This window comes from Euprymna scolopes, chromosome 14, assembly GCF_053919585.1.
Source record: "Euprymna scolopes isolate OS-2025 chromosome 14, ASM5391958v1, whole genome shotgun sequence".
NCBI lineage: Eukaryota > Metazoa > Mollusca > Cephalopoda > Sepiida > Sepiolidae > Euprymna > Euprymna scolopes.
This window is the reverse complement of record NC_136495.1, coordinates 154,000,581-154,014,363: the sequence shown is the minus strand read 5'-3', so window position 1 is coordinate 154,014,363 and position 13,783 is coordinate 154,000,581.

Sequence of the window (13,783 nt, the reverse complement as noted above, 5' to 3'; positions counted from 1 at the left end):
CACAGCTCTTTACTTGTTCACACATGATAACTGCTTCGATATTCACAAGCGGTAATTTCACATTTTCGTCTTTTTTTTCTCATGGACACGCACTCAACCGCCCAAACGCATAAAAATGGCCACTGCAATTCTCACACTTATGAATAAAGAGAACATACAATCATTTGCAATAAACAGATCAGAGGGAAATTGAATCGGAACAAACACTTAAAGTTTCCCCCATTCGACATATCAGGGTTTCCCATCCATTGTATTTTAGGAACAAAGACATTCTTTTCGTTCATCACTTCCTCTCTTTTTCATTTTTTTACTGCCTTTTCGGATTTTCTCTCTTTTTCTCGTCTATTTTTTCATCCTAAAATATTTTTCCTGTTTTTCTTTCTTTTTTCTTCTTTTTTCCATTTTTTCTACGTTTTTGTCTTACATTTGTTTCTTTTCATTCTTCGACTTTGTTTTAGCAATTCACTTTATTCATGTTTGGTCCCCCGACAAAAGGAGGTTGGACCTGTAAATTATCCCTTGTCCCGTCGTCCATTCGTCTGTTCGCCTGTCCGCATTTTTCTCAATAAGTACGCCTTTTTTAAAATTCCATTTTCACCCCAAACAAGGCACAGTGCTACTTTGAAAGTAGGGAGGCTACTATCGAGGACATAAGTTGCAGGGATATTATGAAGGGAGATGAGTAGCAAGATGTCTGTTCACATTACACTTGAACTTCTGCATGTCAGCACAGTTTGGAAAGCAACATTCCGGAAAAGAGTTCCAAAATCTTGCAGTTCTGGGGAAGAAACTATTAGAGTAGAAGGTTTTCTTACATCTAGGGATCTCTACTGCGTAGCTGCTTGTCGGGTTTGTCGGGAGTATTTACGTCGACGGGGTACAAGTGATTGTAGTTCGTCAAAGCACTCACCATTAAAAACTTGTAGAATAGGAAGAGGAATGTAACATTTCGTCGATGGGACAGAGGCTAAAGCTTAGACAAAAGTTCAGGTTGGCGACTCTCTTTTGAATCCTGTCCAGGAGTGGCAGGCCAAATAAAACAACAGTACTCCATACATGGGCGATTGGTGGCCTTATAGAGGTACATGATGCCTTAAGGCGTAAGCAGTTTTCTAGCACAGTATAGAGAGCCCACCTTCTTTGCAGCAACCTTGGCAATTCTCTCAGTGTATCTGTTCCAACTCATTTTCCCTGTGAACGTTAGGCCGAGGAGTTTAAAAGAAGTACGTTCGGGTAATGTGCTTTTGGCCATTGCTATTAGTGGTAGAGAAGGTTTCTTGTAATTATTGAAGGAAACTAGCTTAGTCTTGGCAGTATTGAATGTGACCATCCATTTTTGTCCCCATTCCACTACAGATTGGAGATTTTCCAGTGTTTCTGTCATTTCCTTAGATATGTATTCATTACCCCCCACTCCCTTTGTGGTGCCTATAGCTAAAATTGACACTTTTGTGCTGATCATAAAAAAATGATGCCTTTGATTTTTATAAAACTTTCTGAAAAGTTGTACTAACTGATTTCTTTATAATTTTGCTTGTCTTTACTTCGCGATAACCATTAGGTCTGCCCCAGGTTTTTTTTGGTAATAAAACAATCCATTTTTTTTTTACCATATCTGTCCAAATATTAGTGCGTATGTCTATTTATCAGTTTTGCATGGTGCTGAACTCAAATTTAAATATGTTAAGACCTTGGGGACTGTGCGGGCTAAATGAGTGGGGGGGCAAATAATGAACTTGGTCATTTCTTTTTTGCATGGTGCAGAACTCAAACTTACATATGTTAAGGCCTAAAACTGCACCGTTTGTTCATTTTCACCAGGATTTGACGTCCTCTGGGGACTTTTGGGGTTAAATGGAGGGGGGCTGAACTTAGTCATTTTTTTATGTGTCGTTCCCTGTGCAGTCACTTCTCATTGTTTTCATCTAATCAACCGTCATGGATAAATATTTGAAGATATAAAGATATTTCTTTCAAATATTACAAGATTCAACATTAAAAAAACCTGAAAAAGTTTGATATGCCGTAAAAAAACATCCAACCCCAAAACGTTGTTTCTTTTAACTTTTCACCCTCTTTTTAACTTTGCTTTTTTTGTTTTATTCTTTGTTTTTATTTTTATTTTTACTTTCCCGCCTTGCACTTCTAATTTTTTTTATCTCCTTTAAACTTGCTTCTTTTTTTATTATCTTTGTTCTTTATATTTTTTATTTTGCTTTTCATTTCTCACTTACCCTATGACACGGTAATTCATATTCGGTACATTTTTGACAGTATGTTGTTTATTTTTTTAGTTTTAACTCATTTTCCCAAGCTTAACGTATTCAACAGAGAGTCTGTCGCCATTTGTCTTTTTCACATGCATCGGTAAACACTGTATGTTTTTCGAGTCGATTAAACATGTTACATTAAATAAAAACACTACAAAATTAGCCAGGTAAGTAGAAAAGAAACTTATCTTGCCTTTGATAACATTTATTTGTTATATATTCCTTTTTTGACAACTTTGTCGAATCTGTGTGTACAGTAATACAATCCTACTTCACTTAAATACTAATTAAAAACACACTTTTAATACAAAAAAACAAAAAAAAACTCGATTTAGCGTTTCAACATTTTATCAACGCTCAGCTTAATCCAGTGATTGCTGATCGAGCCTAAGCCACGATTAACGGAAACTCCCAAGGATGGGAGACAAAATCTGCAAGAATATCATTTTTTTTTTATTTTCGCCTTTTTTTTTCCCCCTAAATTTTTGGAGCAGATTATTCATGATTTCTGTACTAAAAATATAAGAAATATGCATTTTCTTTTTTTTTTTTTTTTTTTTGTTAGATATTTTCCATAACACCAAATTTAGCCACAGCCACGCGTGGCAGGGTAAATCTAGTTTACGAATAAAAATAAACACACAGCATTATCTTTCAAGTGTTGTTGCTGAATAAAACTTTATTAATAATGTTCTGCAATTAAAACACTTGTTGTTATATTGACTGACGTTTAATGATTGCCCGATTATTAACGTTATATATTTATTTATAATCTAAACAGTTTTTTTGTCATATTGCCCTTCTTGCTACCCATTAATTCATCTAATGTGCACAGAAGCAAACAATAAAGTATTATTATGTAAATGAATTCGGCGATGCTGTTCTATGCTAACATTCTCATTATGGATGTTTGCAATCTTTATGTAGTAATTTCTGATATTTTTTATACTTCCGTAGAAACCAATGCTATTTTTTTAGAATCGAGCAAGTCAAAATATCGTCGTTGTTTGGTCTTACTGTCCGAAGCAGTATATCTATCTATCTATCTATCTATCTATCTATCTATCTATCTATCTATATATATATATATATATATATATATATATATATATATATGTGTGTGTGTGTGTGTGTGTGTGTGTGTGTGCGTGTGTGCTTGTGTGTGTTTGTGTGTGTGTGTGTACTGCTTTTGTTGGGGTTGTGCTTTTTTTACGTAGGTATTGTTTGCTCAAATCGCGTTGTTTTGTGCGGCTGTCAGTAGCGACTCCGTTTTTCATTTCATGTGTTATTTTCGTAGCTATGCTCATGTGTTTGCGTGCTTCTCCTCGTTGACAATCTCATAAACCGACCTTATATTTTAAGTTTTCTCATTTTGCTTCCATCAATCCTTTGTTTATAATGTTACTGCTCTTTATATTTTATATTTTAGCAAGATTATATCCGCGGTAACCAGCATTTTTGTACATTAAATTAAGCATTTTGCAGTTCCTTTTCCTTTTCTCCCACGTATTTTACATATAGTGTATGTCATTCTTCAAACTAAGTTTAATATTTTCAATAACAAAATAAAAGTATTTATACAGACGTGTATCTTTAAGTGTTTATACGCAGTTTCCTTGTTAGAGTTGATTATTTCTGTTGTCATTTCGTCTAGTGGTTGCTATAAAAAGCTTTTTGTTTCAGGAGAAAAAGGATACAATGAGACGCTCGCTGAAGGTTTTCGTAAATGTTCTGGAGCTATTCCACATGTGAACTATCCGCTCCATCCTTGAATTCAGTGATCTGGATGTCCTCGACTAAACAAAGTTCACCTACATAGATGCCACCATCATCAAAGCCCAACATCGATGGGTTGGACACGCGATTCTAACAAATAAGTGTCAGTTGCCGAGACCCCTGATATACGGGGAGCTCCAGACTGGCAAAAGAAACCAAAGTCAACCGCAACTGAAGTAAAAGCAAACGGTCAAAACCAATCCCCTGTGATGTCACATAAAACCGAAAGATCTTGACAGACTAAAATGGCGAGGCTCAGTTCAAAAACTGTCGCCAACTTTGAATAGGCTCGATACCAGAAACTCACTGCTGCTAGAGGGAGACATCACATAATAGCCTCAACACTTATCACAACAACTGACTTCCGGTGTTTCCACTGTTGAAGATTATGTGCTTTTAGGTTGAAGCTGCAAAGCCATCTCCGTGTTCATAGATGATATGCAAAGTGATCATCGGATCCCATAGACAACCACAACAATTTCTACATCATTGAGGATGTCTCATTCGCGCGGCTTCCAAAGGGAAGACTGATCCGAAAGCCTTTATTTCTCTCAGCTTGAAAACTTGACGTCATTCGTCATCGTTCGACCCTTTTTTGTCTACCAGTTGACCTGTTGCCCTCTGCTTCACTATTGCGTCACCCATTTCTGTGAACGGCTTTGTTTGCACATTAAAGTTGTCATGACATGCACTAAATGTGATCCTTGTCAAAATTCACACTAGCTAACTTAATCGCCACCGACGTAGGGTTACTAACATTTAACAATTGTGCGCAGTAATTAGTAACCAAGTTTATAGAAATTACGTTTTTTTCTCCAAATACATAACAATACGAAGTGGTGTTTGCTGGGCTCGGACCTCATTCCACAAGTCGAGTGCTTTGTTAAGACGAGCGTGTTTAGAAAATAGAACATTGAGGAGATAAAAACAAATTCACTCTGTAAGCGTATTAGGAATGAAAACGTTGGATTTCTGACATTGTTCTATCTATTCAATTGATGTCCCTGTAATGCCATGGGCATAATTAACCGCTTAGAACACAAACATTATCTTGGATAGCACTATGATAATTTAACTGCAAGGTATGTCACCGTGGGAAACGAATTTGCACAATAGAAGAAAAGGGTTTTGGTTTATCATTTAAATCGGCGAAATGTCCAGAAAAAGATGCAAGAAAAGAAAAGAATATATCTTCGAACATTGCGTCCCTTTTATTTGCGCGTTTTTTGCTTGAAATAAATTTTCAAACCGACAGACCAACAACGACAATTTTTCTTGAGGGTAGAGCTATTTTTGTAATCGAAAAATGTAGTTGTCTCAAGCAGAAATAAAAAAAAATGAATAACAGCCCCAATCTAGTCAGAGAAACTTATCCAGGTAAAGAATTAATCGAGACAGAATCAGCAAAGCGTCATGATCTTCCTATGACAAGCATTTAAATAAATTCACTGTATTTTAAAAGAAATTTGGATTGGTTCGTTCTTATCAACCTTGGTTATAAATAGAATCGCCCAAATCTTTGCGGCTATAACCTCCTATAATGTAACTATCATTCTTTGTATAGGCGTTTCCCGGTCATAAAATACTCATAACTATTATATTTTCATTGATGCAAATTTCTTATTTCTTATAATTATAGAGTCAATTATCTTTTGATTATTATCCAATATATAGGACGCTTAAGGCTCCAACCTCAATCGTTATTTATCTCCCAGCATCATTACCGTCTGATCTATCGACAAATTAAAAATTAAGTTACTTTGAGCTGTGAATGCTTAATTTTGCGCATGTGCAAAAGTTACAGCAAGAGTAATGTTTTATTTGAATATGTCTGTTTTACAAGTATTTTAATGGAATGTGTCTGAAGAACTCGTTGCGCTTCTGCCTCCTCAACTTAACAATCATATCTCTGACAAACGCGCTTAACAACAAAATCTAACCCCTTCATTGTTGAGGTCCCTAAATGCAAGAACGCTTTCTACTCTAATAGTCCTTTCTCTCGAACAAGTAGACTTTGGAATTCCTCTCTTCCAACCTGCTTCTCTTACTGTACTGATATGCAGCAGTTTAAATGTAATGTAAACCAACATCTTGTTTATATTTCCTATGCGTGGTCCAAAATGGTAGCCCCTTACGTCCAAGTGGCGATATACCTTGTTAGGGGGCGAACGTAAAAAAAATAGCTCCAATGAATTTAATATGCTCTGGCACAAATATCTACTTCACGGAATAGCTGGAAATGTCCTCTCAATGATTAGATCCCTTCTTTCTGAAAAGCGTATCCAAGTAGTTGTTGACGGACAGAAATCCGAAGCTCACAGTATTAAAGCTGGCGTTCTTCAGAGATCCAGATTGGGACCAACTGCCTTGCTGATCTTTATCAACGACTTCCCGAATCATAATCTCCGACATCCATGCACACAACACTTCAAAGGTTCGATAAAGATAAGATTCTCTCTCCTTGAAACAAGCGCCAACAACGTTACTCCCCCGGCCTTAATTACTCGTGACCCACGAACAAAAAAGAAATAAAAACAATCCAGTCGTAGGTGTCAAAGGATGTGACTATTGAAATGACGCCATGTGTTCGGACAGAAAGAATAAAGCCACTCTCTCGTTAGATGCATCCGGCAATGTAAAAATAATCTAAGGAATGCTACGTCAGGACTTTGCCCATCTGCGTCTGTCAGTATCCATCTTTAAGACTAAGTCAAGAAAATTAAGTAAATGATCACTCTCTTCCACCCTCTCTCTCTTTCTCTCTCTCTCTCTCTCTCTCTCTCTGTAAAACCTTGAAAACTCAGCAAGTCTTTATCGTGTTTTCATTTACGAATAGTTTTGTTCGTCTAGCTAAAGAAATGAGACTGTAAACAAGCGTGAAAGGATCACAACCACCACATGAAGAGAAACGATAAATAAAAGAATGAAAGACGAGCACCTGTGTATGAATGCATAAGAACATTATTCTAATGATTTCGTGATCAAGTGTATTAGTATGGCGACGATTGTTATGATTGTTGTAATATTTGTAAAAATAGAATGTTATCATAGCAAAATCTACAGAGAAAATTATTTACGTTATCATGCTTCAAAATTAAAGATGGTCAGAAACAAACAATAAGTTACAAATAAGTTTACTTATAGAATCTGACTGAGTCTTGCGTAGAGGTCATTTTAATGTGACGTGTACAAGAATCAGGAGCGAGAACGGATTGAGTCGGACGGTGATGGATCCCAATTGAGAGGGTTCAGAATGCGTTAGTCTGGTACTAGCGGGAGTTTTCCAATGGGGAAACATCGGCAAAAAATTTGTTGATTCATTGGGTTGAATCTTCTTTGTAGCTGTTCCCGAGGATCCGTCAAATTAGATCAAGGACGGACCAGGTATGTTTCTCCGATTTTGTTTTTGTTTCCATTTTCACCCCAAACAAAGCATAGTATCAGTTTGATGTAGAGGGGCTACTATCAGGGACCTAAGTTTCAGGGATACTATGTAGGGAGTTGAGCAGCAATATGTCTGTTTACATCACACTTGAACTTCCGCATGTCAGTAAAGTTGGAGAAACACGAACCCGGAAGGGAATTCCAAAGTCTAGCTGTTCTGGAAAAGAACTATTAGAGTAAAAGGCTTTCTTACATCAAGAGATCTCTACTGCTTAGGGGTGGGACTTTGCTGCTTCTCAAGTTTGTCAGCGGAATTTACGTCGAGGGGTACAAGGGCTTGTAGATCGTCGGAGCATCTACTATTAAAATACTTGTAAAACAGGCAGCGGGATAAAACATCGTCGATGGGAAAGATGTTGAAGGTTAGATGACAGTTCAGGACCTATTACGCTGACGACTCTCTTTTGAATCGTGTCCAGGAGTGAGAGACTAGTAGCAGATGCGCCAGCCAAGATGTGACAACAATACACTATGCATGGGCAAATGGTGTCCTTGTGGATGTACAGGTTACTTTCAGGCGTAAGTAGCTTTCTAGCACGGTAGAGAGAGCCCTCTTTCTTCGCAGTAGTTTTGGCAATGCTCTCGATGTATCTGTTCAAACTCATATTCCCTGTGAACGTTTAACCGAGGAGTTTGGACAAAATTTCAGCTAATGTATCTTTAGCCATAGCTATTTATGGTTTAGAAGGATTCTTGTAATTATTTAAAGAAACAAGCTTAGCTTTGGTATAATTGAATGATACCATCCATTTGTGACCTCATTCCATTACAGACTGGAGTTCTTCCTTTAAGTTTGCCGCCATTGCCTTCGATATGTGTTCATTCGTTTTCTCCTCGAGTCTGTTATAGAGCATGTCGTCAACAAATATACCTATCTCAGAAACAATTTTATCAGAGAGGTAATTTATGAATATCAGGAATAAAAAAGGTAAAAAGATCGACCTCTGAAATACACCCGCATTTATATAATATTGTTCAGACGTGCGATCATCGAGGAAAACCAGGATTATTCTCTTATTTAAGAAAGATCTGATTATGCTGAGTATTCGTTCAGTAATACTATAGGATCTTATTTTCCTGAGACCATCATGCAATATCGATATATCTAGAGCTACTGCCCTTCTCCTACTTGCCTTATCCAGTGCATACGATATACATTCAGAGATTACAGTTAATACAGAATATCTGCAGTAGAACGGACTTGTCTAAATCTATATTTATGGTCGGACTCCACTGCAAAATGGTAAACTAGAGCTTGATTAATTATGAACTAAAATATTTTGGTGAAAGGAGGGAGGATACTAATGGGGCAATAATTTAATATGTCAGTTCTTTCGCCAGAATTCTTGTAAACTGGTACCATAGAAGCAGTTTTCAAGCAGTCAGGAAAGCATGATTCGTTAAGGCGTTTATTGAAGAGTTTGGAGAGAACTGGAAAAACCTCAGCTAAGCAATGAATAACAGGATGAGATCAGGCTCACATGCTTTTGAGGTGTCTATGGTTTTTATATCATGCAATTGAGAAGGCGTGATTTTCATATCATCTAGTCTGGTTTCTATCCGCAAAGGAAAACCAGAGAGGGAGTGGTTTGCTGGGTCATAAGTAGAGTTTGAAGGAAATTGGCGGATAAGCATGTTAGCTTTCTCGTTCCGTGCACATAACCTCATGATTGGTGGGCAATGGGAGAATTCTTGAATGCCCATTATTTTCTACAGAAATCACAAGTTCCTAATTTCTGCACTTCAACGCGTTTTCTGTATATTCTCTCTTGGCTGTTGCTGCTTTTTCTTACAAGTACTTTTTTTTTTTTTTTTTTTTTTTTTTTTTTATTCAATTTTCACCCCAAACAAGGCACAGTGCCACTTTGAAGCAGGGGGCTACTATTAGGGAATTAATTAGCGGGGTCATTATGAAGGGAGAAGAGTAGAAAGATGTTTGTTAACATTACACTTGAACTTCTGACTTTTATAAACTTTTGTCTGTTTGCACTGGACTTATCTGCCTTATGCATGCTGCCTATGAGCAATGGCAGCTGCGCAAGTAGAAGTAAACCATTGGGGAGTGTGGGGTTTGCTATAGAACTTCCGTGTGGAGACATGTGCTTCAATCACTGTTTTGAATTATTCAGTACTCTCATTTGCGCACTGTTCCCCAGAAAGAGAAAATATATTTATATATTTCCCCATGGAGCGTCTCTGATGTGATCTCTAGTTGCATCCTAGTCAGCTATATTGAAGTACCTTGTCGTTTTGAGCAATGGTTCTTCAATTTGGGAGTTTAGAGTGATGTCTTTCATTATAACAGCATGCTCAGCATCCCCGAGTGGGCGATGGACATTTGTTACACAATCATCAGGAACTGTTGTCAGAAATATATCCAGAAGTGATGTTTGCTTGTACTGACGATCTGGGATACAGGTCGAGAACTTTACTGTCTGTGTGAAGGAATGCGATATAGAAAAGTTATGGATGATGCTATCAGTCATGTCTGTGTAGTTAGAGAAGCCAAGCCAATTATTGTGGATGGCGTTAAAGTCACCAAATACATGTATTTGGGTGTTAGTGTCAAGGGAGAGTGCTACATCTATGCTACCATGTCAGAGAAATGGTTGATTTAGAGTACAGTCCTGGGCAAAGAGTGAGGGAGAGAGAGAGAGAGAGAGAGAGCGCGATAAAGACAATATAGGTAACTGACGCTGGTTTAAAGCACATGAAAGACTCGTCACTTGATTCTAGTTTAGATTCCCTAGTCATGGGGAGCATCTTACGAATATAGACTCCAAGCCCGTGCACGTTAGTTTCACTAAGTGCCAAGATATCCGACGAGTTTGCTAGATAAATGATTCTGCATTATCTTGTTTCTAAGTCCACGGATGTTTGTAAATGTAAGCCTTAAGGGAGAAGGGGAATCGTTGTGAGAGTGTTTCTGGTTTTATCGTTATTTTGGATTTAGCTGTCATTGCATTTTATTTCGTAGTTTAAGTTCAGGGTTGAGGGAGGAGGCTAATGGGGCGATTATTCAATGGGTCGGTTGTTTCGTCAGAATTCTTGTAAACTTGTATCACAGAAGCATAATTAGTTAAGGCATTTGTTGAAGAGTTTGGTAAGAATTGAGCAACCTTAGCGGAGTATTTGTCTGATGGTTACAAGCCCAGAGAACTATTATTGGTCTCTTTTGTTACATGTCCATTGTTCAAATGTATCTGTTGTAGATGATACGCGAGTTAGACACATGTACTTAATATACACCTTTCCATGTCATACAGAACCCTCCGACAATATTACACAAGGGCGAGTACGTACATGTGCAAAAACGTACGGTAACGCGAATGTGTTACGTTTTGTTTTAACAATAACATGATACATGTTACATGGGATTTAGTCCACCTTCTTTGTTATATTGTTAGATAGACGAGAGAAAGAGGCAACTTATCTAAGACATGGAAAAAAAAGCGAAACAATGATGACTCACTTTTTATCATCTTCAACGTGTATTTCTTTCGTTTTATGCATTTTTAAATGAAGTATTAAGCAAGAACATAAGGAGAGTGAAGGAAGACAATAAGGCGGGGGAAGTTTTCCAAACTTCATAATTGAGCTAATTAACCATAGTGTGAGACGGTTCGTTGCATGACTTGCTTGGTTTTACTTTTGCTAATTACACTTTTGTCATTCATGTAATGAAAACGAATTTACTGTTTAGTTGTCTATTACATTCGATTGTCAATAATTAATTAATAATAGTAATTAGCATTCAGAAAAAAAAAGAGTTTGTATACGGGAGTTTCTTTGGTAATGTACGTGTTTAGTTATGTGTTCGTATGTGTGCATGGGTCTGGAATGAAACCATGTTTTATTTACACACACACACACACACACACACATATGTCACTTACTCAAGATCGTAAACATGTCAGCACTGAAATTCGTGGCACACGCATGGTTATTTATAAGGTGGTCACAAATCGCAGAATCATACGTATTATTCAGAACATCCGAGTGTGAAAAATTTGCATAACGAATCTTTGATGGTACATGTTGTTTCAAACGGGAATCCAATCTTTCCGATGTTCGCCCAACATAGTGCGGGCTGCAACTACATTTAAATAAATAAATAAATAAATAAATAATAGAATTATTATGGTGGGGGAAGAACACCTTTGCAAATTGTCGACAACATAGATCTAGTTGAAAAAACAACACGTAGATTCGATGCAAAATAACACCGTTGCACAGACAAAGAGATTTGCTTAGCAAATCGGTAACTGATATTACCTAGCCAAGGTAGACGTAGGTAGACAGGACATCTATTAACTATAATTTCTTTAAGTTTATAAACATTGGAAATTTTCTTATTAATAGTAGTTTCAACAATATCTATTTTTCGCTTTTTATTTCTCCCTCGCTATAATCATGATATATTTTTAAATCGTATTTTACTCGATTTAGTTCCGTTGAGCGAGGAACGAAACCTAGTTAGTTAACATTCATTTTTATTTTTTATTTTTTAAATCATTATGTTGATTGGTCTGTATTTAGCCATTATTAAATTCTGTACCCCCAAAAATTTACATATATATATATATAAAATACGCTTAAATATAGTGTGATTAATGCAGATTTCGTATTAATTATATTATATTGGGAACAATATATAGTAATGATTTAAAAAGTTTTTTTTTTAAATGACTCGTGCACCACCACCGAGAATCGAAGCCAAAACGTTCAGCTTACGATTCACTTTTTCCTTTTATGTTAATACCTGACCCAAGAAGACATGTTTGCTGCAAGATACTCGAAAGTATATATATATATGGATGACAACATAGATCTGGTTGAAAAAACAACGCGTGGATTCGATGCAAAATAACACCGTTGCGCAGACAAAGAGATGTTCGATCATATATATATATATATATATATATATATATATATATATATATATATATTGATATATTGATAGATAGATCAATAGATATATGATTTTTAAAAAATTATATGTATGTGTATGTATCGCTGCCTACACTGATAATTGCATTGGCATGAAATGTTGCATGTACGGATACACATTTATAATAGGAGGCTGAGAGATGTGAAGGGGGAAGTGTTAATGAACAGTTCCTTAAACAGGTGCGGGAGGTGAAGAGGGTGAAACAGTTAACATTTGGAAGGGGTTTACATAAAAAAGTTCTTTATACAATCGATGGGACAGCGTCATGATACATCTAAGCTGAATACAACACATTACCTTGCGGTTGATGACGAACGAACACAAAAGGCTTACATGACAAATATTTATTTTTTCGTCTGGTGATGGGAATTCGAACCTGGCTTAGTGTCTACATTTTGTCGTCTTTTCCTTTCTTTCACTTCCTAAGGGGCTTCGGTCAGTCTGCCGGACTTACTCTGCCTTTCTCGGCTCTGTGTCTGAGTCGCAGTCTCTTCGAACTTTGTCTGTTTTCTAGCCCAACTTAAGTGTATATATTAATTCTATGTGACGTCAACATCCTATGCCCATGCACATGATTTAAACACGTGTCCTGGCAACTCAAGTCCCATATTTCTCTGTGGACATCCTTTCATTCATTGCTCTATTATTTTGTTCTGCCCTAAACATTGTTGTATAGTTATTTCTAACTACAGTGGATAATTCCATTGCATTCCTGGAATCGTATATTAACTATCAATGTGTATTCATTTCAACTTTTGATAACTGCGTTCGATTCCAGCATTCCCCTTCAATATAAATTATTTCGATCCTAATTAGTTCATTTCTAACTAAAAACCAGGAGCTGTCTCTTTCAATATATAACAGAAATGCAAGTGCAGTCAGACATATAAAAATTCTTAACATTTATTTTAAAATATTATGCGAAACACTAGGGTCTGTAGGTATAAAAATTGTTAATATTTATTTTTAAATGTTATATATGTATAATTGTATCTGTGTATCTGGAGAGAGAGGTAGGGGTGGGAGAGAAAAAGAGGGGAAGCGTATACCCGTGTTGCTGCGTTTAGATATAGATACAGTATCAATATATTTATCCGATGCTAGAGATTTGTGGAGGGATAGATATGTATAGAGAGAGAAAAAAGAAAGAGGAATAGAGTATATGTGAGATTTCTCCTGAGTTTATAGCTAGTCTGTCACGACAAGAAGAATTCGCCGCTATTGATCGTCTGCTCACGTGATAATTATCGCTATTAACTTTTTTCTGTTTTTTATAATTCAATTTAGTTCATTTTATTTCGATCTCTTTCGGTGAAATGAAACAAACAACATACATTAGAAG